Source organism: Canis aureus, chromosome 29, assembly GCF_053574225.1.
Source record: "Canis aureus isolate CA01 chromosome 29, VMU_Caureus_v.1.0, whole genome shotgun sequence".
Classification (NCBI taxonomy): Eukaryota; Metazoa; Chordata; class Mammalia; order Carnivora; family Canidae; genus Canis; species Canis aureus.
The window spans coordinates 13,332,323-13,353,481 of NC_135639.1; the positions used below are offsets into that span (position 1 = coordinate 13,332,323).

The following is a 21,159-nucleotide window of genomic DNA, read 5'->3' on the forward strand; positions in this document are numbered from 1 at the left end:
GGGGGAGGCTGGCAGGGATGGAGGGAGGCTGGTGGGGATGGAGGGGGCTGGCTGGTGGGGAAGGGGGGAGGCTGGCGGGGAATGGGGGAGGCTGGAGGGGAAGGGGGAGACTGGGGGCGATGAAGGGGAAGGGGGGAGGCTGGCGGGGATGGAGGGAGGCTGGTGGGGATGGAGGGGGCTGGCTGGTGGGGAAGGGGGGAGGCTGGCGGGGAAGGGGGGAGGCTGGCGGGGAAGGGGGAGGCTGGCGGGGATGGAGGGAGGCTGGTGGGGATGGAGGGAGGCTGGTGGGGATGGAGGGGGCTGGCTGGTGGGGAAGGGGGGAGGCTGGCGGGGAATGGGGGAGGCTGGAGGGGAAGGGGGAGACTGGGGGCGATGAAGGGGAAGGGGGGAGGCTGGCAGGGATGGAGGGAGGCTGGTGGGGATGGAGGGAGCTGGCTGGTGGGGAAGGGGGGAGGCTGGCGGGGAATGGGGGAGGCTGGAGGGGAAGGGGGAGACTGGGGGCGATGAAGGGGAAGGGGGGAGGCTGGCAGGGATGGAGGGAGGCTGGTGGGGATGGAGGGGGCTGGCTGGTGGGGAAGGGGGGAGGCTGGCGGGGAATGGGGGAGGCTGGAGGGGAAGGGGGAGACTGGGGGCGATGAAGGGGAAGGGGGGAGGCTGGCGGGGATGGAGGGAGGCTGGTGGGGATGGAGGGGGCTGGCTGGTGGGGAAGGGGGGAGGCTGGCGGGGAAGGGGGGAGGCTGGCGGGGAAGGGGGAGGCTGGCGGGGATGGAGGGAGGCTGGTGGGGATGGAGGGAGGCTGGTGGGGATGGAGGGGGCTGGCTGGTGGGGAAGGGCGGAGGCTGGCGGGGAATGGGGGAGGCTGGAGGGGAAGGGGGAGACTGGGGGCGATGAAGGGGAAGGGGGGAGGCTGGCAGGGATGGAGGGAGGCTGGTGGGGATGGAGGGGGCTGGCTGGTGGGGAAGGGGGGAGGCTGGCGGGGAATGGGGGAGGCTGGAGGGGAAGGGGGAGACTGGGGGCGATGAAGGGGAAGGGGGGAGGCTGGCGGGGATGGAGGGAGGCTGGTGGGGATGGAGGGGGCTGGCTGGTGGGGAAGGGGGGAGGCTGGCGGGGAAGGGGGGAGGCTGGCGGGGAAGGGGGAGGCTGGCGGGGATGGAGGGAGGCTGGTGGGGATGGAGGGAGGCTGGTGGGGATGGAGGGGGCTGGCTGGTGGGGAAGGGGGGAGGCTGGCGGGGAAGGGGGGAGGCTGGCGGGGAAGGGGGAAGCTGGAGGCAAGTGGGGAGGCTGGAGGGGATGGGGGAGGCTGGCGGGGATGGAGGGAGACTGGGGGCGATGGAGCAGGGCTCTGAGATAATCTGACTTAGGTTTTTTTAAAGAAGTCTCGGCTCAGGGTGAAGAATGGATTAAAGGAGTGAACGGAAGTGCTTGGTGTGGAAAAGGGTGAAAACCCTTAGCGGCTCACAGGCCCCCTTTGTAAGGAGGGTGGGTCCCCTGGTCTGAAAGGCCCCTTCTGGGCGTCCTCCTGCCCAACACGGAGGAGCCCTGAATTTTGGTGTATCCTAAAAGGGAAGGATTATTATTATTATTATTATTATTATTATTATTATTATTTGGGCAGTTGTTTTTCTGAGAGTGAGCAGAAATACAGGGATAGAGAGAGATGGGTCAAGTAAAAAATCCGAAGGACCAGAGCCCCCATTTTGAAAAAGTTTGGGGGAAGTTTTATAGTAATGCGGGTATCGAACTTTGAAATGTTATTTCAATGTATCCAAAGATGTAAATCCTTCCGGTTCTCCTAAGGTTCCCTGAGTCTGTGGCGTATGAATAAGCGTGTGTGAGGGGTGTGTGGGGGTGCATGTGAGGATGTGTGTGAGTGTGTGTGTGTGTGTGAGGCGGTGTGAGGGGTGCATGTGCTACAGAAAAGGGCTCAGTCCCAATGTGACTGAATGAGGCGTGGGACAGCACAGCACGCATGGGATTACAAAATGATCCCAAATAAAATGATTTCAGGGTTGCTCAGAGTGAGGAATTGGAGGGAACCCTAAAATTGCCAACTCCTCCCCCCACTCCAAGAACTCCCGGGAAACCTGGCTGGGCCCTGACTTGGGAAAATCTGCCGGAGGGAGGGGATGGGAAACACCATTATTGAGACTACAGGGAGCAAGTCATCACCAGCTGGCATCTGAGCTGCGAAGACCATAGAGCGTACAAAGGAATCTCACATGTTTTACCTAAAAGTGAAATGAAATAGAAAAAAAAAAAAAAGGCTTTCCCCAAGAAATGATCACCCTTTGGTTTGCGGGTTGAAGATGATTAGAAGAGCATGAATTGCAAGGTCTTTTTGAGATGCCGTCCGGCGGGGCCTCCTCTAATGGAAACGCACATTTCCTCTGGCTCAGCAAGCCACCCCGGACCCCTGGCTGCCATCAGACCCCAGGGGAGGGCCACCATGATCATCTCTAATCTATAATAATAGAGTAATCATCTATAATAATAGACTAATAGGTATTAGTCTCTAATAATAGCAACATCAAACCAAACTGAGCCAACAACAAGACCAAGTGAAGCCTGCTTGGAAATGACCTCAATGTCCATCACCTGGAGGCTGGTGAATAAAATCACGGTTACTACAGAGTGAACTGGTGTGTCCCCCAAATTCACTTGTTGATAACTAACCTTCAATGTAATGGCATTTGGGGGTAGGGCCTTTGACAGGTGATTGCAGCCAGACAGTGGAGCCTTCCCCACCAATGACATCATGATGTAACGAGTACTAATATGGGGCTCCCAAAGAGGGACACAGGACGACAGAAACCAGGAGAACCAAACATTTTAATGAAGATATCAGCTCATATTCTCTTAGCAGAGATGCTCTCACAAGACAGCAGCTTCTTTCCAGAGAACACTGTTCAGTTCTTGCACATGGAGGGGTGAGGAGGGGGTGGCCCAAGGGGCACGCCTGAGGGGCAAGGGTAGTTTCTAGCCGGCTAACCACTTGACCTGCGTTAAGACAGGTGCGAGCATGGAGGGCAGATGTGGGATTGCTCAAGATAAGTAAGATGTTTTTGGAGACTGTAGATTAGAAAAAAGAGGAAATATGAAGCAGGGAAGAGAAACTTCAAGGAAAGAGCAAAGATATTTCAAGGGGATTTCTATAGCATTTTGCTGCATCATGACATCTCAGCTTCTTTCTAGGCTACTGGGACTGTGTCCTCACTGGCCTCCCCCTGGGCCCCTCCAGTGCATTCTCCCCACACACTGACAGTGACCAATCTGAAATGCAACTCTGATTGTCCCTTTTCTGTCTAAAGCCTTTCATGGCTCCCCACTGCCTTCATAACAAAGCCCAATCTTTCCAAGTAGTCATGAGACTCTTCATGGTGTGGCAACTCAGGGCCTCTCTCTCTCTGCTCACCTTCTACCCTACACTTGGAGAAGTGAGCTGCCGCCCTTTCCGACCTCCCCAGCTCTCCCTGTGCCAGCTGCTCCCTCACCACTGGGCCTTTGCACAACCATAGACCCACTGAACTCCCTGCCTTTTCCCCCATGATCTCTTTCTAATCCTCACAACTACCCTGGGAGGAGGGCATCGTTATCCTAGTTTCAGAGAGGAGACTGAGTCTTGGAGCCCTGAAGTCCCCTACCAAGACCACATGGCTTTCAAAGCAGAGGAGCCAGGTGTTTTTTTTTTTTTTTTTTAAGATTTTATTTATTCATAGAGACACACAGAGAGAGAGGGGGGGGCAGAGGCACAGGCAGAGGGAGAAGCAGGCTCCATTCAGGGAGCCCGACATGGGAGTTGATCCAGAGTCCCCAGGATCAAACCCTGGGCTGCAGGCGGCGCTAAACCGCTGAGCCACCCGGGGCTGCCCAGGAGCCAGGTTTTTAAAACTAGGCCTCTCTGATGTCTGTGCCCCATCCAGAGACGACTGTCACCAGGGTTGGCAGTCTCAACATGATGTGAACATATACTCAGCACAGGAGCGACTTATCCAATTATTGCACCACCTTACAGAACCCTGATGCCAGGTAGTTTTCTCATGGGAAAGAATCAAGAAGGATCTAGAAAGACAAATACTAGGGCAGCCTGGGTGGTTCAGCCCTTTAGTGCTGCCTTCAGCCCAGGGCGTGATCTTGGAGATCCAAGATCGAGTCCCACATCCTGCTCCCTGCAGGAAGCCTGCTTCTCCCTCTGCCTGTGTCTCTGCCTTTCTCTCTCTCTCTCTCTCTCTCATAAATAAATAAAATCTTAAAAAAATAAAGACAAATACTGTAGGATTCCACTTATATGAGGTCCCTAGAGGAATCAAATTCAGAGACAGAAAGAATGGATGTTGCCAGGGGTCGGGGGTGGGGAGTGAGGGGGGTAGCGTTTAGCATTTCATAGGTGAGAGCTTCAATTTTGCAAGACAGAAGTAGTTCTGGAGATGTGTGGTGAGTGGGTGATGGCTGTGCAACAACGTGAACACACTGGACACCACTGAATCGTAAGCCTAGAAATCATTACGATGTTAAATTTCGTGATGTGTATTTTACCACAATTTTTAAAAAATTAATTTCATAATAAAAGTTACCAAGTTAGTAGGAAAAAGTAAAGTTGGGGCCTAACACTCAGAAATTTGGTCAATCATGCATTTAAAAGAGAGATAGGAACCTAAGAAAAATGATAGCATGGTCTTACATGGTGATGGTTAAAAATACACAAATACTAAATAAATACAGAACCTCACTTTGGGGACGCCTGGGTGGCTCAGCGGTTGAGTACCTGCCTTCAGCTCAGGGCGTGATCCCGGGATCCGGGATCGAGTGCTGCATTGGGTCCCTGCAGGAGCCTCCTTCTCCCTCTGCCTGTGTCTCTGCCTCTCTCTCTTTCTCATGAATAAATAAATTATATATATATAGATATAGATAGATATAGATATAGATATAGATATAGATATAGACATAGATAACCTCACTTTGAAGGAGAAAAAGAAAGATCCAGAATGGAGGTGCTCAAACTTCTTGGTTTCAAGACCCCTTTATACTCTTAAAGCAGTAGGAACTCCAAAGAACTTGCATTCATATGCCTTCTATTTTCTGCATCCAAAATCAAAAAGGAGAAACATTTAACAAACTAGCAGGCACAAGCACACATTCACCAGCCATCAGGGTGATGATGTCATCACAGGTCATAAAGCTTCTGAAAAAGTCCACTACACACTAGTGAGAGAACGAAAGGGGAAAAGGCCAACAGTGTCACAATGTTCTAGTGTGCAAATAGTTTTGACCTTGCGGATCTCCTGAGAGGGTCCAGCAGATTTGCAAACATTCCCAGGACCGGCTTGGAGGATTTATGATCTCTTCTAGAACTAAGGTAGGGTCTTCAGTGGGGCTGTGGAGAGGACGGGTAAGGGGGCGGTGAGGTTATCCCAATGCACATTCAGGAAGGACCCCTGAGGAGCTCCAGGGAGGCTGGAGAACCGCTGGCGAGGCTCAGCCATGCCCATGTGACCGGTGCACCACGTCCCCTGTCGCTCAGCAGCTGGATGCAGGCTGCCCACACTCAGGTGCTTCCTGGGAGGACACACACCTTCTGGATCCTACCCAGGCCTCTGGGCAGCTGCCAATCTCCCCAGCTTACTCCCATAGTTACAGCAGGAAGGGGCAGTTGTCTGAAAGTGGCTTTGCAAAGCCTTGCCCTGCGATGCTCCCGCAGATCCCACACGAGCCGCAGCCAGTTTAATAAGGCTGATTTAAAAACAAAAACAAATCAGCTTATTGTCAGTGTGAAATGAGTTGTGTTCGGCCTTAATCCCCTGTGGTCAGCCGGCACTCAGAGGCTACCCCAGCTGTCCAGGTCCCCGCAGACCGCCTTAGTGAAGGTTACGTCCTCTTTTTAATGACAAGAAGCAGAAATCCAGTAATGCATTCAGTGCAGTGAAGACTTAATCCCAAATATCATTTTTACTCATATGAGGAAAGTTAACTCGCTGAAGATTCAATTCAACAAACACCGTCTCCGAATTGAGGTCATCCATTTACTTAATTGTAACATTGCTCCGTCCTATACCAGCTTCTGACCAACCCCCAGGTCGAGGCTCTCTGTTGGGTTTTATTCACCAGACTTTCTGGTCGCCTTCTGGTAAGTGAAGTCAGGGCAGGGAAGGCACTGGCAGGGTGCCCCCGCTGATGCCAAGTGGAGCTCCCTGCACACCCAGGGTTGGGAGGGGGGTCACAGGCATGGGGAAATCAAAGACATGCCCCTTTGGGAATGCTAGGGGGGTCCAGGACCATATGGGGGGAGATGGTGGAAGGGCCGTGGAGCATGAAAGGAGGAGCCCTACACTGCAGAGTGGGCGCTGTGCTAGGGTTCTCCAGAAACAGAACCAATAGGAAGTACCTATAGAGAGAGATTCGTTATGATAAGGAATTGGCTCACAGGATGATGGAGGCTGACAAGTCCTAAGACCTGCACATTGGGTGGGCAAGCTAGAGACCAAAGAAAGCCAAAGGTGGAGTCCAGTCCAAGTTGGAAGGCCTCAGAACCAATGATGTAAGTTCCAATCCAAAGGCTGGCAGGCTCACGACCCAGGAAGAGCCAGTGTTTCAGTTGGAGTCTGAAGACAGACAGACACTGCTGTCCCAGTTTGATGGCAGTCAGGCAGGAGGAATTCTCTCTTGCTCAGAGGAGGGTCAACCTTTTGTTCTACTCAGCCCTTCAACTGATTGGATAAGGCTCACCCACATTAAGGAGAACCATCTTTGCTTTATTTAGGCTACTGATTTAAATATGTTAATCTCATCCAAACACATCCTCACAGAAATACCCAGAATGGTATTTGACCAAATATCTGGGCACCCTGTGGCCCAGTCTATTTGATACGTAAATTAACAATCACAGGCACTCAAAGAAAAAGAGACAAAGATTATCTCTGAATCATGAGGGATAGGGTGGTGCTCTCTCCGAAGCACAGGAGAGCTGAAAACTGGGTGCTCTATCTCAGAATGGTGGTGTTTCTGAGGCTGGGACTCTCTCAAGTCCTGTAGCCTGGGGGGGCATGATATGAAGATGAGCTAACTTTGTAGCATCTACAGGGCCTGGACCATTAGACGACCATTAGAGGACCATTGTTCCTCTGGGCAACAATCACCACTCCCAACGCTGGGATCAAGGAGGATCTGTCCCCAGCTGCGAGGCCTTTCAAGACAAGGCAACATTTTTTTTTTAATTGGAGTTCAATTTGCCAACATTTAGCATAACACCCAGTGCTCATCCCGCCAAGTGCCCCCCTCAGTGCCCATCACCCAGTCACCTCATCCCCCCGCCCACCTCCCCTTCCACTACCCCTTGTTCGTTTCCCAGAGTTAGGAGTCTCTCATGTTCTGTCACCCTCACTGATATTTTCACTCATTTTCTCTCCTTTCCCTTTATTCCCTTTCACTAATTTTTATATTCCCCAAATGAATGAGAACATATAATGTTTGTCCTTCTCCAATTGACTTACTTCACTCAGCATAATACCCTCCAGTTCCATCCACGTTGAAGCAAATGGTGGGTATTTGTCGTTTCTAATGGCTGAGGAATATTCCATTGTATACATAAACCACATCTTCTTTATCCGTTCATCTTTCGATGGACACCGGGGCTCCTTCCACAGTTTGGCTATTGTGGCCATTGCTGCTAGAAACATCAGGGTGCAGGTGTCCCGGCGTTTCATTGCATCTGTATCTTTGGGGTAAATACCCAACAGTGCAATTGCTGGGTCGTAGGGCAGGTCTATTTTTAACTCTTTGAGGAACCTCCATACAGTTTTCCAGAGTGGCTGCACCAATTCCCATTCCCACCAACAGTGCACGAGAGTTCCCCTTTCTCCGCATCCTCTCCAACATTTGTGGTTTCCTGTCTTGTTTATTTTCCCCATTCTCACTGGAGTGAGGTGGTATCTCATTGTGGTTTTGGTTTGTATTTCCCTGATGGCCAGTGATGCGGAGCATTTTCTCATGTGCGTGTTGGCCATGTGTATGCCTTCCTCTGTGAGATTTCTGTTCAAGTCTTTTGCCCATTTCATGATTGGATTGCTTGTTTCTTTGCTGTTGAGTTTAATAAGTTCTTTATAGATCTTGGAAACTAGCCCTTTATCGGATACGTCATTTGCAAGTACCTTCTCCCATTCTGTAGGGTGTCTTGTAGTTTTGTTGACTGTTTCTTTTGCTGTGCAGAAGCTTTTTATACAAGGCAACATTTTAGAGCAAAGCGTCTCCACTCCGGATTACATCTCTGTGGCTTTATTGATTAATGCTGAGTCTCCAGACAACAACGAGAGTAAAGAACATTCACCAAGAAGAAAAGAAAGGAATGAGAATTCAGAGAACTTGCTAGGAACCGGGTTCCAGGAAACACTCTGCAAGTATCTCGTTTAACAGATGGAGAAGCCCATGGCGGCCCTCCTGTAATTAGCTAGGATTAATGGTTAATCAACATTACTGGGGACTGTGATAAGCCTGACCCTGTGCTCTATAGTCTTAACTCATTTAATCCATTAATAACATTAATTAGAATAACCCGAAGGTAGGAACCATATCCTTCCCATTCTACAGTTGAAGTAAGTGAGGCTCACAGGCATGAATGGACATGGGGTCATACAGCTACAGAGAGGTGGAGCTGGGGTTCAAGTCCAGATGGTCCCTCCAGAATTAACCACTTTGCTACGCCCCCTCTGCCTATAAGTGGGGCCCCCATATGGGGCCCCCTAGGTTTGAATTATACAATGGGCACATAGGGAACATGGCTGGGGGCTGGCCTGAGAGCACAGCTGAGTGGAGTGAAAAGCAGCCTTCCTGAGGGATAAGGAGAAGCAGAGCAGCATTCCAGCCTGGACCTCGCTGGCTCCCACCTTCCTCTTGCTATGGCCACAGACAGCCTCTGGAAGAGGATTACTAGAAGCTGAGGAGAAAAACAGCCCCTCAAGCTAGACCTAGAGGGCAGTGGCAGCCCTGAGGGCAGGAGTATGGGTGCCCCCGCCTGCAGGGAGAGTTGCCATGCAGAACAGGTGGGCAGGAGGCTGTTTCCTGTCTAAGGGTCTGTTAGCCTCTTGTGTCCCACTCCAGACTCCCCTATTACATCTTAAACACTGTGGTGACAGGGACTCTGTCCTGTCTCAACACGTAGCAGACAGGCCACCAAGCAGCAGCTCCTGTGCTCCAAACCGCCACAGCGATGCTCCTCAAGCCAGCTTTTTCCCCGAGGAGAATAGCTAAGTCTCCCCTTCAAGTCCAGAACAAGTGCTGAATTTTAATTCTGGATTTAATTCCATGTGGATTGAGCCAGGAGCCATTCGGAGGCGGATTAGTAGCCCTGACATTCAGCCCCTGGTCTTTGGGAAAAGTGACATAAATCACTAAGCCTGGCCCCTGTGGAGGACTCCCTATGACTCAGGTAATGCTTTTAGGGAATGACCCCTCTGGGCCAGTTTAATGTATTTTGCAGATCACTTTGCCTCCCCCCTGCTCCCTGCCCTCCCCGCCAGGAGCAGGACTCAGCAACATGATGGGGAGGCAGCCAGAGAGGAAGGACACAGCAGAATAAGAGGTTTAATACCAATTACCACAGATTCCTAAAGTGGGAAGTTTTTCTCCTCAGGGCACTTGCTAGGCCCCAGCATATGCCCAAAGTGAAGAGTAAACAGAGTCTGAGGAATTGGGGCTTGTGTTAGTCAGGGTTCTCTGGAAAAAACAGAACCAAGGTCTGAGAACCAGGAGAGCTGATGATTGGGCAAAAGCCAGCAGGCTTGATCCCCAAGAAGAGCTAATGTTTCCATTTGTTTGTTTGTTTTTTAAAGATTTTATTTATTTATTCATGAGAGACAGAGAGAGAGAGACAGACAGACAGAGAGAGAGAGAGAGAGAGATGGAGACATAGGCAGAGGGAGAAGCAGGCTCCATGCAGGGAGCCCAATGTAGGACTTGATCCCGGGACTCCAGGATCACGCCCTGAGCCTAAGGCAGATGTTTAACCGCCGAGCCACCCAGGCATCCCTAATGTTTCAGTTTGGGTCAAAAAAAGGCAGAAGGAATTTTTTCTTTCTTGCAGGAGGATGAGCATTTTGTTCTATTTGGGCCTTCAACTGATCGGATGAGGCCCACCCACCGTAGGGAGGGCAATCTGCTTTCCACAGTCTGTAGATTCAAATGTTATTTCATCCAAAATCATATTCACAGACACACCCAGAATAATGTTTGACCAAATATCTGAGCCCACTCAAGTCTACACATAAAATTAACCATCATAGGGCTCGAGGTAAAAAAAAAAAAAAAAAGAGGAAACATAGAATAAACACCCAAGTGCTAAGCAAGAGAAGTCACCTCTGACCCAGGAAAAGGCCTACTTATCTTGCAGCTGCTTCAGCCTGAGGCCAGAGCAGGTGTAAAGCCAAGTAGCGCCGAGTGACTGCAGAAGTGAAGAGGAGCCTGGGGAGGGACCAGGTGAGGGGATGTACAAACTATGTACAACCTGGCCCATAATCAATCAACTAATTAATTAATATGTAAATTCGATTACCTTCTATTCTTTAAAAACTATACTGAAATTTCTCTTTAGGGACAAACATTGGATTATACATCATTCATTCAACCCTTCTAATAATTCCAATTCATTTGTGGGATGATATTTTTTCCCCTTTGTTGGTGCCACCAGCTAGAAAACCCCTGTCTGAGCCATGGTTGCCTACAGGGTCTGCCTCAAACTCTTCCAAGAATGATGGTCACTAGGGTCTCTGGCACCCAGTGTTCATCACAGCCAGGGCTGTAAGGTGTCCTACCCACACATCATGGCCAGGAACACACCTACCACATGGCCTGGATGTAGACAGCATCTGTCACGTGGCTGCCTGGCCTGCCCCCTACTTTGTTGCGTTACCAAAGCTGGCTGCTCTACAGTGGTGGCAGGCGTGGTACTAACCCTCACTGCCCTTATTTACTTGATGCTACCAATGGCTTCTAGCATCCTCTCCAGTATCCCCCTTAGTCCTGGTAACCTTCTCTGGACTGCCAGGGCCAAGGTTATCTGTTGGTTTATAATCTCATCAACTAGTATTTTTTATCATCCTGTATGAGAGGATTTCAATATTTTAACTACAATGAGACCTCACCAGTAAGTCCTCACTAAATCACAACCCTAAGTCAGAAGGACCTGGAGAGCATAAAGAAGTGGGTGGTAATAGAATGGGACCAAATAGGAAGGGTTTCCCTACCGACTAGACAAGAGCAGCTGAGTGGGGCAGCCCAGGAATCTAGAACAAACACCCCCCAATCTCCACTGTGGAGATGAGGAACTAACTGGAAAGGGAATCTAGAAGTACAGGTCTGCTTTGAAAATCTTCTAGACTCTGTGCACTTAGCCACCGAATGGTAAGAATTAAGGATAGAGCACTGGACATATATACCATGTACCATGCACCCATACCACGCTAGCACCCATGGAAGGCATTCTTCCAATAGTTTCCTCTACAATTCTCAAAAAAAAAAAACTATTTAAAGAACATATTATTAGCTCATATTTCACAAGAGGGTGATAAAACTCCAGGAGTTTGAATTCACTTACTCATTTATCCCATAGATAAACATACCAAGTACTGTACCAAGCACTAGGTAGTAACCAACCTCAACAGACCCCAACAGCCTTCATGGAGTTTACAGTCTGGGGGGCATTAAAGAAATGAGCCCACATATAAATATACAATTGCATGTCACCATAAAATACAATCAAGGAAGGGCCAAGAGGGCCATGAGAGGGTGACATGGGAGACCTAATATAGAACGACCACCCAGGGAAAGCAGCCTTCTGGAACCTATAGTCACCCAGCCAGTAGCGGAACCAGGATTCTAACCTAAAGCCATGTTCTCCCCCACCAGTTCCCTATCACTAAGCAAATGGGAACAGAGGGAGCATCAACTGTTCCTTTGATGTCAGTCCACATGTCTGGGACATATCTGGGGCCACTGGGGCCTGAGGTTGCCACTTTTAGATTCATACTTCTTATCCTACCTCCCCTCTTCAGTGTAAGCGGTCAGGCTAGGTCATGGGAGGCTGGTGATGGGACCATCTGGAAAATGCTGAATGGTAGCAAGATGGTTCAAGGCCCAGATTCCATTCCTGACTTTGCTACCAGCCAAGGATGAGACTGAGACATTTTGCTTTAAGTGAACTATAAGGAGTCATGCAAGGATCATTGTTGCCATTTACTAAGCACCTACCACATGTCAGGAGCTAAATAGCTGCACTGAAGGAGCATTGTCATCTGTGGTTGATTGAATGACAAGCCCTGTTCTTCACTCCTCCTCGCTCCCACGCTCTTGCCGTGGACTAATTGTGGGCAGACTGCTTCCTACCCCTGTCACTGGGCTCAGCCTGTGACTTACTTTAGTCACTGGATGTTTGTAGATGAGATGCAAGCAGGGCCTGAAATGGGCTTGAGCAGTCTTGTCCTGTGCTCTGCCATTGTTATGAGAAGAGATTTTACCCAGACGGCTGCTGCCACTTTAGCTGGGCCCACAGCGAGATTCACAGAGTAGACTTGAGTCAGCCAGAGCTGCCACTTGAAGCTGAGCTGCCCAGTGCACCCAGCTACAATGATTGGCCTGGCCAGCCCTCGGAAACATTTATTGTGTATGTCACTGAAATATGGTGGTTGATTGTTACACAGCAGTGGCTAGCTGATACAGCACTTCAATCTCACTGCAACTCTATGAAATAAGTATGATTCTCTACCACTTTATAAATGAAAAAAACTAGCATTGAGGCTTCTACTTTGGCCTGTGTCATAAAATCAGCAAGTGGCAGAGCTCAGATTTAAACCTTGGACTTTCTGGAGCTAAAGTCCAAAATGTAGGTATTGGTACCTGTGCAGTAGAACCCTGCAGAGATGCGCTCCTGTGATGACAGATTCGGATATAGTATAACTGATAATAGAGCTTGGCCAATAGAGCCTGGAGCTGCCCAGGGCACAAGCTTATCCCAGTCGTTTTATAAACTTATCCGTGATGTTGCCCTGCATTTCGTGTGTGTGAGTTTTTCCTCCTTTAACAGCATTATGGTGGGTCTCACAGTATTATAATTAACTAGAGATCAGGAGCAATTTCTATTTTTTATTTTATACTTTACTGTTTTTTAAGAGAGAGAGTGCATGTGAACAGGAAAGTGGAGGGGTAAAGGGAGAGGGAGAGAGAATCTTAAGCAGGCTCCACACCCAGCATGGAGCTGGACATGGGGCTCAGTCTTGACCCTGAGATCATGTCCTGCACAGAAACCAAGAGTCAGATAGAGGGCAGGGCTGAGCCCGGACACTTAACTGACCGAGCCACCCAGATGCCCAAGAGCAATTTTTAAAATAAAACTCCAGTGCATGTGTGGGAAAGAAAGAAAGAAAGAAAGAAAGAAAGAAAGAAAGAAAGAAAGAAAGAAAGAAAGAAAGAAAGAAAGAAAGAAAGAAAGAAGGAAGGAAGGAAGGAAGGAAGGAAGGAAGGAAGGAAGGAAGGAAGGAAGGAGAAAGAAAGAAAGAAAGAAAGAAAGAAAGAAAGAAAGAAAGAAAAGAAAGAAAAGAAAGAAAGAAAAAAAAAAGAAAGAAAGAAAGAAAGAAAGAAAGAAAGAAAGAAAGAAAGAAAAAGAAAGAAAGAAAGAAAGAAAGAAGAAGAAAAGAAAGAAAGAAGAAGTGAGGGAAATGGATTGTAATTAAGAAGATAAAAATTCCAGGGGGGGAAGAGAATAAAAATAATAACTATTATTCATTACAGGAGCTGGAATGGAGCTGTCATTCCAACCAGGACATCATTCCAACCAGTCCAGCAGTTATAATCAGGCAAGTGGCAATGGTGACTTGATCCAGGGGTATAAGAGTTAAATGAGCAGCAGGAGAATGAGAGCAGATGCTATGACCCAAGTGCCCTAAAGCCACGCTGCAAAGAAGATAGACAAGTAAGCCAACTCAAGTCCAGTGGATTCCTCCAAATTCTTTCCTCTCATCCAAATCTCTGAGCCACAAGCACTGGATCTGAGACAGTTTGTAGTTAACTTGGCACCTCACCTCTTTTCTTGCCTGGGGAGGCGGCCCTAACTGAGCTGGAGGGAGGGTCACCAGCAGAGGCCTGTGTCCTTACAGCAGGAAGGGAGGCTCCAAGGTTAGGGCTCCTCAGTCCCCCTGGGGCTCTCCATGCAAGCTGGGCCCAGGTATGCTCCCCTCCACCTGGGTCTGGACCAGCTCCGGGTAGATGAAGGGCTGCAGACCTGGTACGAGCTTAGAGAGAATCTGGAGAGGCTTCTGGTTTTAATAGAGGCCACGCTGGGTTGGTGATGGGGGTGGAGAAACATCAGGAATTGGAATCCAGGGTAGGATTGATTTGGGTCAGAGTTTGGGCTTCCATCTTCAGCATGTAAACTGAAAGCCAAGAGAGGGGTTGATTTGTCTGCCAGGGGATGTACCAACTCTGTCCCCTTCATCCCTTCAGGCTCAGCTCTCAAGGAAGGCCTGGGGACAGGATCAGATGCCCTTGACAAGTGTCAGGCTGTCACTGATGGCAGCAGCATCTGCTTCCTACCCCCTGAAAACTCAGGAATGGACACTTGGGGAAAATAAAGGACAACCATGCAGGTCACCGAAACACACCAGGACCCCAGGCTCATTGCCCCAGACTTGGCTCCGGAGGCCAGTTCCACAGGGGTGGGGCGTGCCTCTCCCCACCCAACCATCTGGGTCACAGCTTTGTTAAGTGTTTGTTTCTGAACAGGCTGACTTAAGCAGTGACTAAGCTTGGGAGTCATAAAAGCTGGTAATAAACCTGTCAGTGAGGCTGTGGGCCAGGCCAGGATGCGGACCTCGGGTGTCTTTGCAGCTGGGCAAGGCCCCCAGGCAGTCTCTGCCTCAAATGTGCTGAAACCCACAGAGCTTGCCAGGTCCTTTCTGGTGGGCCAGGATCATCCAGCTGGGGTCCACCTTGGATAGAGGGCAGGGCTGAGCCCGGACAGGAAGAGGGGCCAAGATCAGTGTGACCGGATGACCTGGGCTCGAGCATCCTCTGAAGCCCTGTCTGAATCTATGGGCAAGATGCCCTGGGAATTGAGGAAGGAGGTGTCTCCCTGGGGATTTCCAACTCAGCTTGTTGCAACACCTTCTGTTCCCTGTCACAGTTTTCACAAACAGTGGCCGTGAAACCCACAGTCTGAAGAGCCTGACCTCAGCTCAGTTCAGCTCAGTTCAGCCGTGTGACTGGGGCAGGAAGCATCACCTCCGTAAGCTTCAATTTTGGGCAGCTGTAAAATGGGAATGATAGTACCACCAAGCCCTGCCTGCCCCACAGGCATCTGCCAGGCTCCAATGGCAGAAAATATTCAGAGGATTCGAAGAAGGACAAAGTGCCACAGAACAGTAAGGAAAAATCTCTGAATTCAACCCATCAGACCTTTACCAAGTGCCAGCTTCATGCCAGACAATGTCTGGGCCCTGGAGAGGCAGAGACGAGGGACAGCTCTGGTTCCTGCCCTCCTCCAGCCTAGCACTCGGGGGAAGCTCGGAGGCGACAAAAATGTACTCTAGTAGCAGCACAGTAATAATATAGCTCATCAGTGCGTGCTCACCGTGGCCCCGGCTTGAGCTGACTCCTTCATCCACATCTCATCCTTGAAGAGTTACGCAGGACACGCATCGTTATTTTCATTTTGCAGGTGAGGAAATTGCTGGTGAGGTCAGGTGGGGTGAAGTCATTTGCCCAAGCTCACTCAGCTAAGAGTTGTCTGATTTCAAAATCGTTCCTCTCCGGGGGGTACACCTTTCTAGCACACACGTTTTACCTAGTGCTGCTGCTGCTTCTGCTTCTTAGGTTTTATTTATTTATTCATGAGAGACCCACAAAGAGAGGCAGAGGGAGAAGGAGGCTCCCCACAAGGAACCCGATGTGGGACTCGATCCCAGGACCCCGGGATCACACCCTGAGCCTAAGGCAGATGCTCAACCGCTGAGCCAGAGCCACCCAGGTGCCCCTTACCTAGTGTTTCTGTTTGCAGCCTTTTGCAGCAGAACTAAAGAGCTTTGTGCTCTATTATATTCGTATAGAGGGAGCATGTCTATAAGGGTCTAGAGAGAGCCCTGGTTCTGGAAGTGTGTCCTCGCCTGCTCTCCTGCCCAGGTGGGCCCCATCTCGCAAATGCGTGAGCAGCCTCCCTGTCATGTTGGTTTCCAGAAGTGGAGGTCACAGCACAGCCTGGCCCAACCTGCTCTGTATTTAAAAACAAACAGACTGGCCTCCTTTTCTTGCTATGGGATCTGGAGCAAGTTCACGCTCTTGACCACACTCTAGTGGCCTCTGGGAGAATAGTGACACCCACGTTGAGGTGCTTTCATGGGGAGGAAAGAGAAGACTGCTGCATTATGAAGCACATGGCTTCTGGAAAACCTTCACCAGCTGGTCTTCCCCTTCTCCACCCTCCTTTCTGCCTTCTCTCCTCCACACTGGTTTCCAGGTCATCAAGGAACAGGCTGCGCTCAGCCTTCCCAGCACACTAAGCTCCTGCTCTGGAAGCTTCTCCTGCTTCTTAGAGGGCTCAGCTCAGCAGAGGCTAGCTTTTTGTACTTGTTAGAGTCAAAACATAGTGGTGATGGGGCAAGACTCATTTCCCCTGGGCTTTGGCTGCCAGGAAGGTGGAGAGACTCCTGACACTTGAGGTATCTTAGATACGGCTCCACATAGATCTCCAGGCCAAACATCGTTCATTCCATCAACAAGCACCTGATGGGCCCCTGCTGCTCCGAAGGCTCAGGTTATAGAGTGAAGGCTTCCTTGCCCAAGGGGCTCCAAAAGAGACACGTGCTCCTCTGCATGCAAAAAAAGGGCTGCAAGCACTTCCAGGGAAGTCTTCGTGAGGTGCCATCGGGGTGCCAACATAGGAGAGGGAGTTCTGCATTGGCAGGAGGGAGGAGGGAGATCAGGACTGGCTTCCTGAACCGGCTCCTCAATGTATGAATTAGAGAACAAGATCTGAGTTTGCCAGTGGGGGCTTTGCAAGGTGGGGGGGAACCCACAGGTGTTCAGTGTGAGGAAGCAAAGGAGCAAGCAGAGAGGCAACTGGCTAAAGAGGTAGAAGGGGACAGATACCGAAGGATCTGTGGCTGTTCTGGGGGGTGGGGAGCCAAGACATGGGGACATGGCATGGTGAGATTCATCCCTCATGCACCAAAGACCAGGAGGGAGGCCGGAGGTCTTGAAGCCTGGGAGCCACAGCTGGGAAGGCCTGCCCTGGAAAGTCATGCTGGTTCCCATTTCACTGGTTCCAGGCTAAGAATCCATTCATCAAGGAATAGGACTAATTAATATTACTTCCAGTATTTCACGAGAACCTTGAAGGACCAATCTCCCTACGTACACATGTGCACAGCCTGATCAAAACTGCCAATAGCACCCCCAGAGAGCAGCTGTGTAGCCTCCTCTGGGGGGCATGCCTTGCTGCCCCTCTTTCCAGCACAGAGTGGCTTCCCCAGCTGGAAAATGGGCCTGTCGCTGAGGCCACCTCTGAGCTGCTGAGATTGCAGCTCAGCAACCCTCCCCACCTTCCTCTTCAGCACTTGGCTCCAAGATCCAACTTTCAGGTTCACATTTATCATCTTCCCAAATCACTGGGACCCAAAAGAGAATAATAAGAAAACTAATACTCAAGTGGCGTCTTCCTGGAGAAAGGGAAAACCTGGACCCCTTGTATTTTGTTTCTGCTGCATCTAATTCAGTGGTTCTTCAACATGAGAGTGTACAGGAGACCACTATGGGGGGGGGGGGCGTTGTTGCAATGCCAGTCCCCAGGTCCTACCTTCAGATATCCTAGTTCCGCCAGTCTGGAGTGGAGCCCAGACTGCATTTTAAGTTGTCCTGGGGTCAAAGGCCACACTTCAGGAAACCCGATTGTATCAGTGAAAGCATCTAATGGCCAGAAGAGAAGAACTCTGAGTTTGCCTTAACTCTGCCGGAATCCCGGCCTCCAGCAAGGGAGGGCGGGCCGATTATGGCTGCCTCTCCAACAGCCATCCCCATCCCTGGTCCACCACCCCACCTTCTTTCTTGCTACCTAGAAGCCCAGCTCTGTTCAGGAACCAGGCAACCATGTGTTTCATGGCAGGCCACCCCCTTCCTGCTCTAGCTCCAGAGCCCCAGAGAAGAAACCTGGTTGGTCTACATGAAGGGTTTTCAACCCTGACTGTGCAGTAGAGTGCCTGGGGAGATTTTAAAGGTACCCCTGGGTGGATCTGAGATCAGGTAAAACAAGAGTCTCTAGAACTGGGACCTGGATATAGGTACTTTTTTTTTTTATTTTTAACTCTCCAGGTGATTCTAATGTGCAGCCTTTGTTAACCACCAAACCAATCACAGTAGCAATTCCATTCTCCCTGCTGGTGATTGACTTAAGAATGCACACATGGCACAGTTATGGCATAAAAGGAGACGTGGAAGGAAGTCTGCTCCATATTCTTCAAAAGGGATGTGAGGAAAAGCTATGTCTTCTGACCTTGTGGCCTTTGGACATGGTTGTGTGAGATTGATGGCAACCATCTTGTGACCGCGAGGGACAAGCTTGCAAAGGTCAATACTGTAATTCCGCTTTATCTGCAGTTGTACCTTCTGTGGCTTCGGTTACTCACAGTTAACCACAGTCTGGAGGCAGATGATCCTCCTCCTGACATATTGTCAGCAGGTCCATAGTAGCCTGACACCGTTCCAATGTCTGTGTCGCTCACCTCACTCCATCTCAGCACATGGGCATTTTATCATCTCAAACCATCGCAAGAAGAAGGTGGTGGTAGTTCAATAAGATACTTTGAGAGGGACAGGCTACACTCACATAGCTTTTATTACAGCATATTTTTATAATTCTAGTTTATTATTAGCCGTGTTATTCTCTTACTGTGCCGAGTTTATGAGCCTTGTCATAAGCTGATAGGGAAAAACCTTGTTATATAGTGTTCAGGACCATCTGTGATTTCAGGGATCCACTGAGGCCTTGCAATTATCCCCCATGGGCAAAGTGGGGATACAGTACACTGAGGATGGATTAGCAAAAATACGGTAAGAACCTAGGTCTTGCATTTGCCATTGAAGCATTGCATTTGATATTGAACTGTGAAGTCAACCAGCCCTGGAGCTGCTCCATCTCTGGACCTCGGGTTATGTGAGAGAGTTAATATTCCTTATTGGTTAAATCACTGGCTAGATCATTCTGTTGTTGGTTTTTTCATTGTTTTGTTTTGTTGTTTTGCTAGCAAATAGCGTTTTAGATGACACAAAAAAGACAAGATTTTCTTTTTGTTTTTTTTTTAAAGGTTGTATTTATTTGAGGGAGAGAGAGCACACACGCCCAAGAGTGGGAAGAGGGGCAGAGGCGGAGGGAGAGGGAAAGGGAAAGTCAGAAATCTTAAGCAGACTCTACATGCAGTGCAGAGCCCAACACGGGACTTGATCCCACAACCCTGAGCTCACAACCTAAGCTGCAACCAAGAGTCAACGTTCAACCAATTGAGCCACCAGGTGCCCTGACAAAATAGTCTTTAGATGACACAAAAAGACCAAGATGTTCTTGGTTCCGATTGCCCTTACAATGATGCCTTTCTGATCTTTTGGTGATGAATATCCAAATGGCCTTTCCGCAGCATCTACACTGAATTTGGCTTCCTTAGCGTTCCAGAGAGAACCCAACACCTTGTTGATTAAGCCTATGGGGTCTGGCCCTGAAGTCAGCTTGAGTTCAGGTATGTGCTCCATCATTAATCAGCTACGTGACTTCTGAAATTTCTGAAATTATGTAAGCTTCCTCAGCCTCAGTTTGCTCATCTGTAATTTGGGGATCATCTTACCTATTACCTTTTTCGGGTTTGACATATGGATTTAATGAGATAATATTGCAAAATAAAATGCAAAAATCCATTTAACAACAATATTGGTGCCTATAAGTGTTACTACTCAGTATTGAGTCAGACACAGGGAGTCTGAATTATGAGAACACTCCTGACTTCTCTGTAAAGATAACTCAGTAGTAAAACTAGCTGCCTTTGTATGTTTATAATTGTTAAAGTCAAGAGAAAGCCTTTGCCAAGCTCTCTCGATTCCTATCTCAAGCAATGTGGTCTCCATGGCTCTTCCAGGGAACGGAACTAGCATAACTTGCTACATCCTCTAACAAAAAAGAGACGAGGGATGATCCATGGTACAGTTACCTGGGCACAGCATCCATATACGTGTCACCACAAGCCGTTCTTGCTGCTGCAAACTTGAATACTCAGAGGTCTAGGGTGCCTGTTTCCTGACACATGATTCATCAGGCTCAAGATATCCCACAAAGATGCCTGTCTATCCATGTGTGTCTGTGATGTCTGTCACCATGGTACTCAGGAATGCTTGGAGCTGCTGCCATTTTTTCAAATGTGGGAGAAAGTGGCTTCCTGGGCTCGGGGGCCTCTCCTGGTAACGTGTGGCTGATAGGCTTAGGACCAGTCAAGGCAAGAAGTAGGTCTTCCTCTTCTGGAACATCCTGATCCCAGGCATGCACCCGAGTTACACATTCAAGGAGTTCCTAGGCCTACCCTACCTGCTCAGGAGCAGAGCCCTTTCCCCAGCCCCCATCGCCTGCAGTAGGTGTGAGCAGTATCCAGGCAGAGGGCCCCCCGGTGCTGAAGATATCCGCCTGGGCTCCCTGGGGCTCCAGCCTTTACGTTGGCCTTGCCAACAACCACATGCTCACTACACTGTTCAGCATGGCTGGTTCTGAGGGGTAAGATGAGATCTGAGGAGGCGAGTATGTTCATGTTTTACTTTAATCACATCTGGTCGAATTTCTTGCGGTGAAAATGTGTTCTGTGGGGGCGTCTGGCTGGCTTAGTCGTTAAAGCATATGATTCTTGATCTCAGGATTGTGAGTTCGAGCCCCATGTTGGGTGTAGAGCTTACTTGGAAAAAAAGAAAAGAAAGAAGAAAGAAAAGAAAAGAAAGAAAAGAAAAGAAAAGAAAAGAAAAGAAAAGAAAAGAAAAGAAAAGAAAAGAAAAGAAAGAAAAGAAAAGATGTCTGTGAAATACTACTTTTCTTCCCTTAAAATGAAGGTAGGTGGGGCCAAGGGACCCTTCCATGCCTGGTCTACAATGAGAGTTTCCTGTTGACCT

The 21,159-nt window shown here is 49.3% G+C and overlaps 1 long non-coding RNA gene across 1 annotated transcript; it reads left to right on the forward strand.

Moving 5' to 3' along the window:
- The first annotated feature begins 5,217 nt into the window (after positions 1–5,217).
- Positions 5,218–20,934, forward strand: LOC144301050 (uncharacterized). The gene is made up of 5 exons (XR_013367791.1): positions 5,218–5,353; positions 13,768–13,832; positions 14,479–15,691; positions 18,337–19,754; positions 20,148–20,934. It is a non-coding gene; the product is annotated as an uncharacterized LOC144301050 (long non-coding RNA).
- Positions 20,935–21,159: the final 225 nt, after the last annotated feature.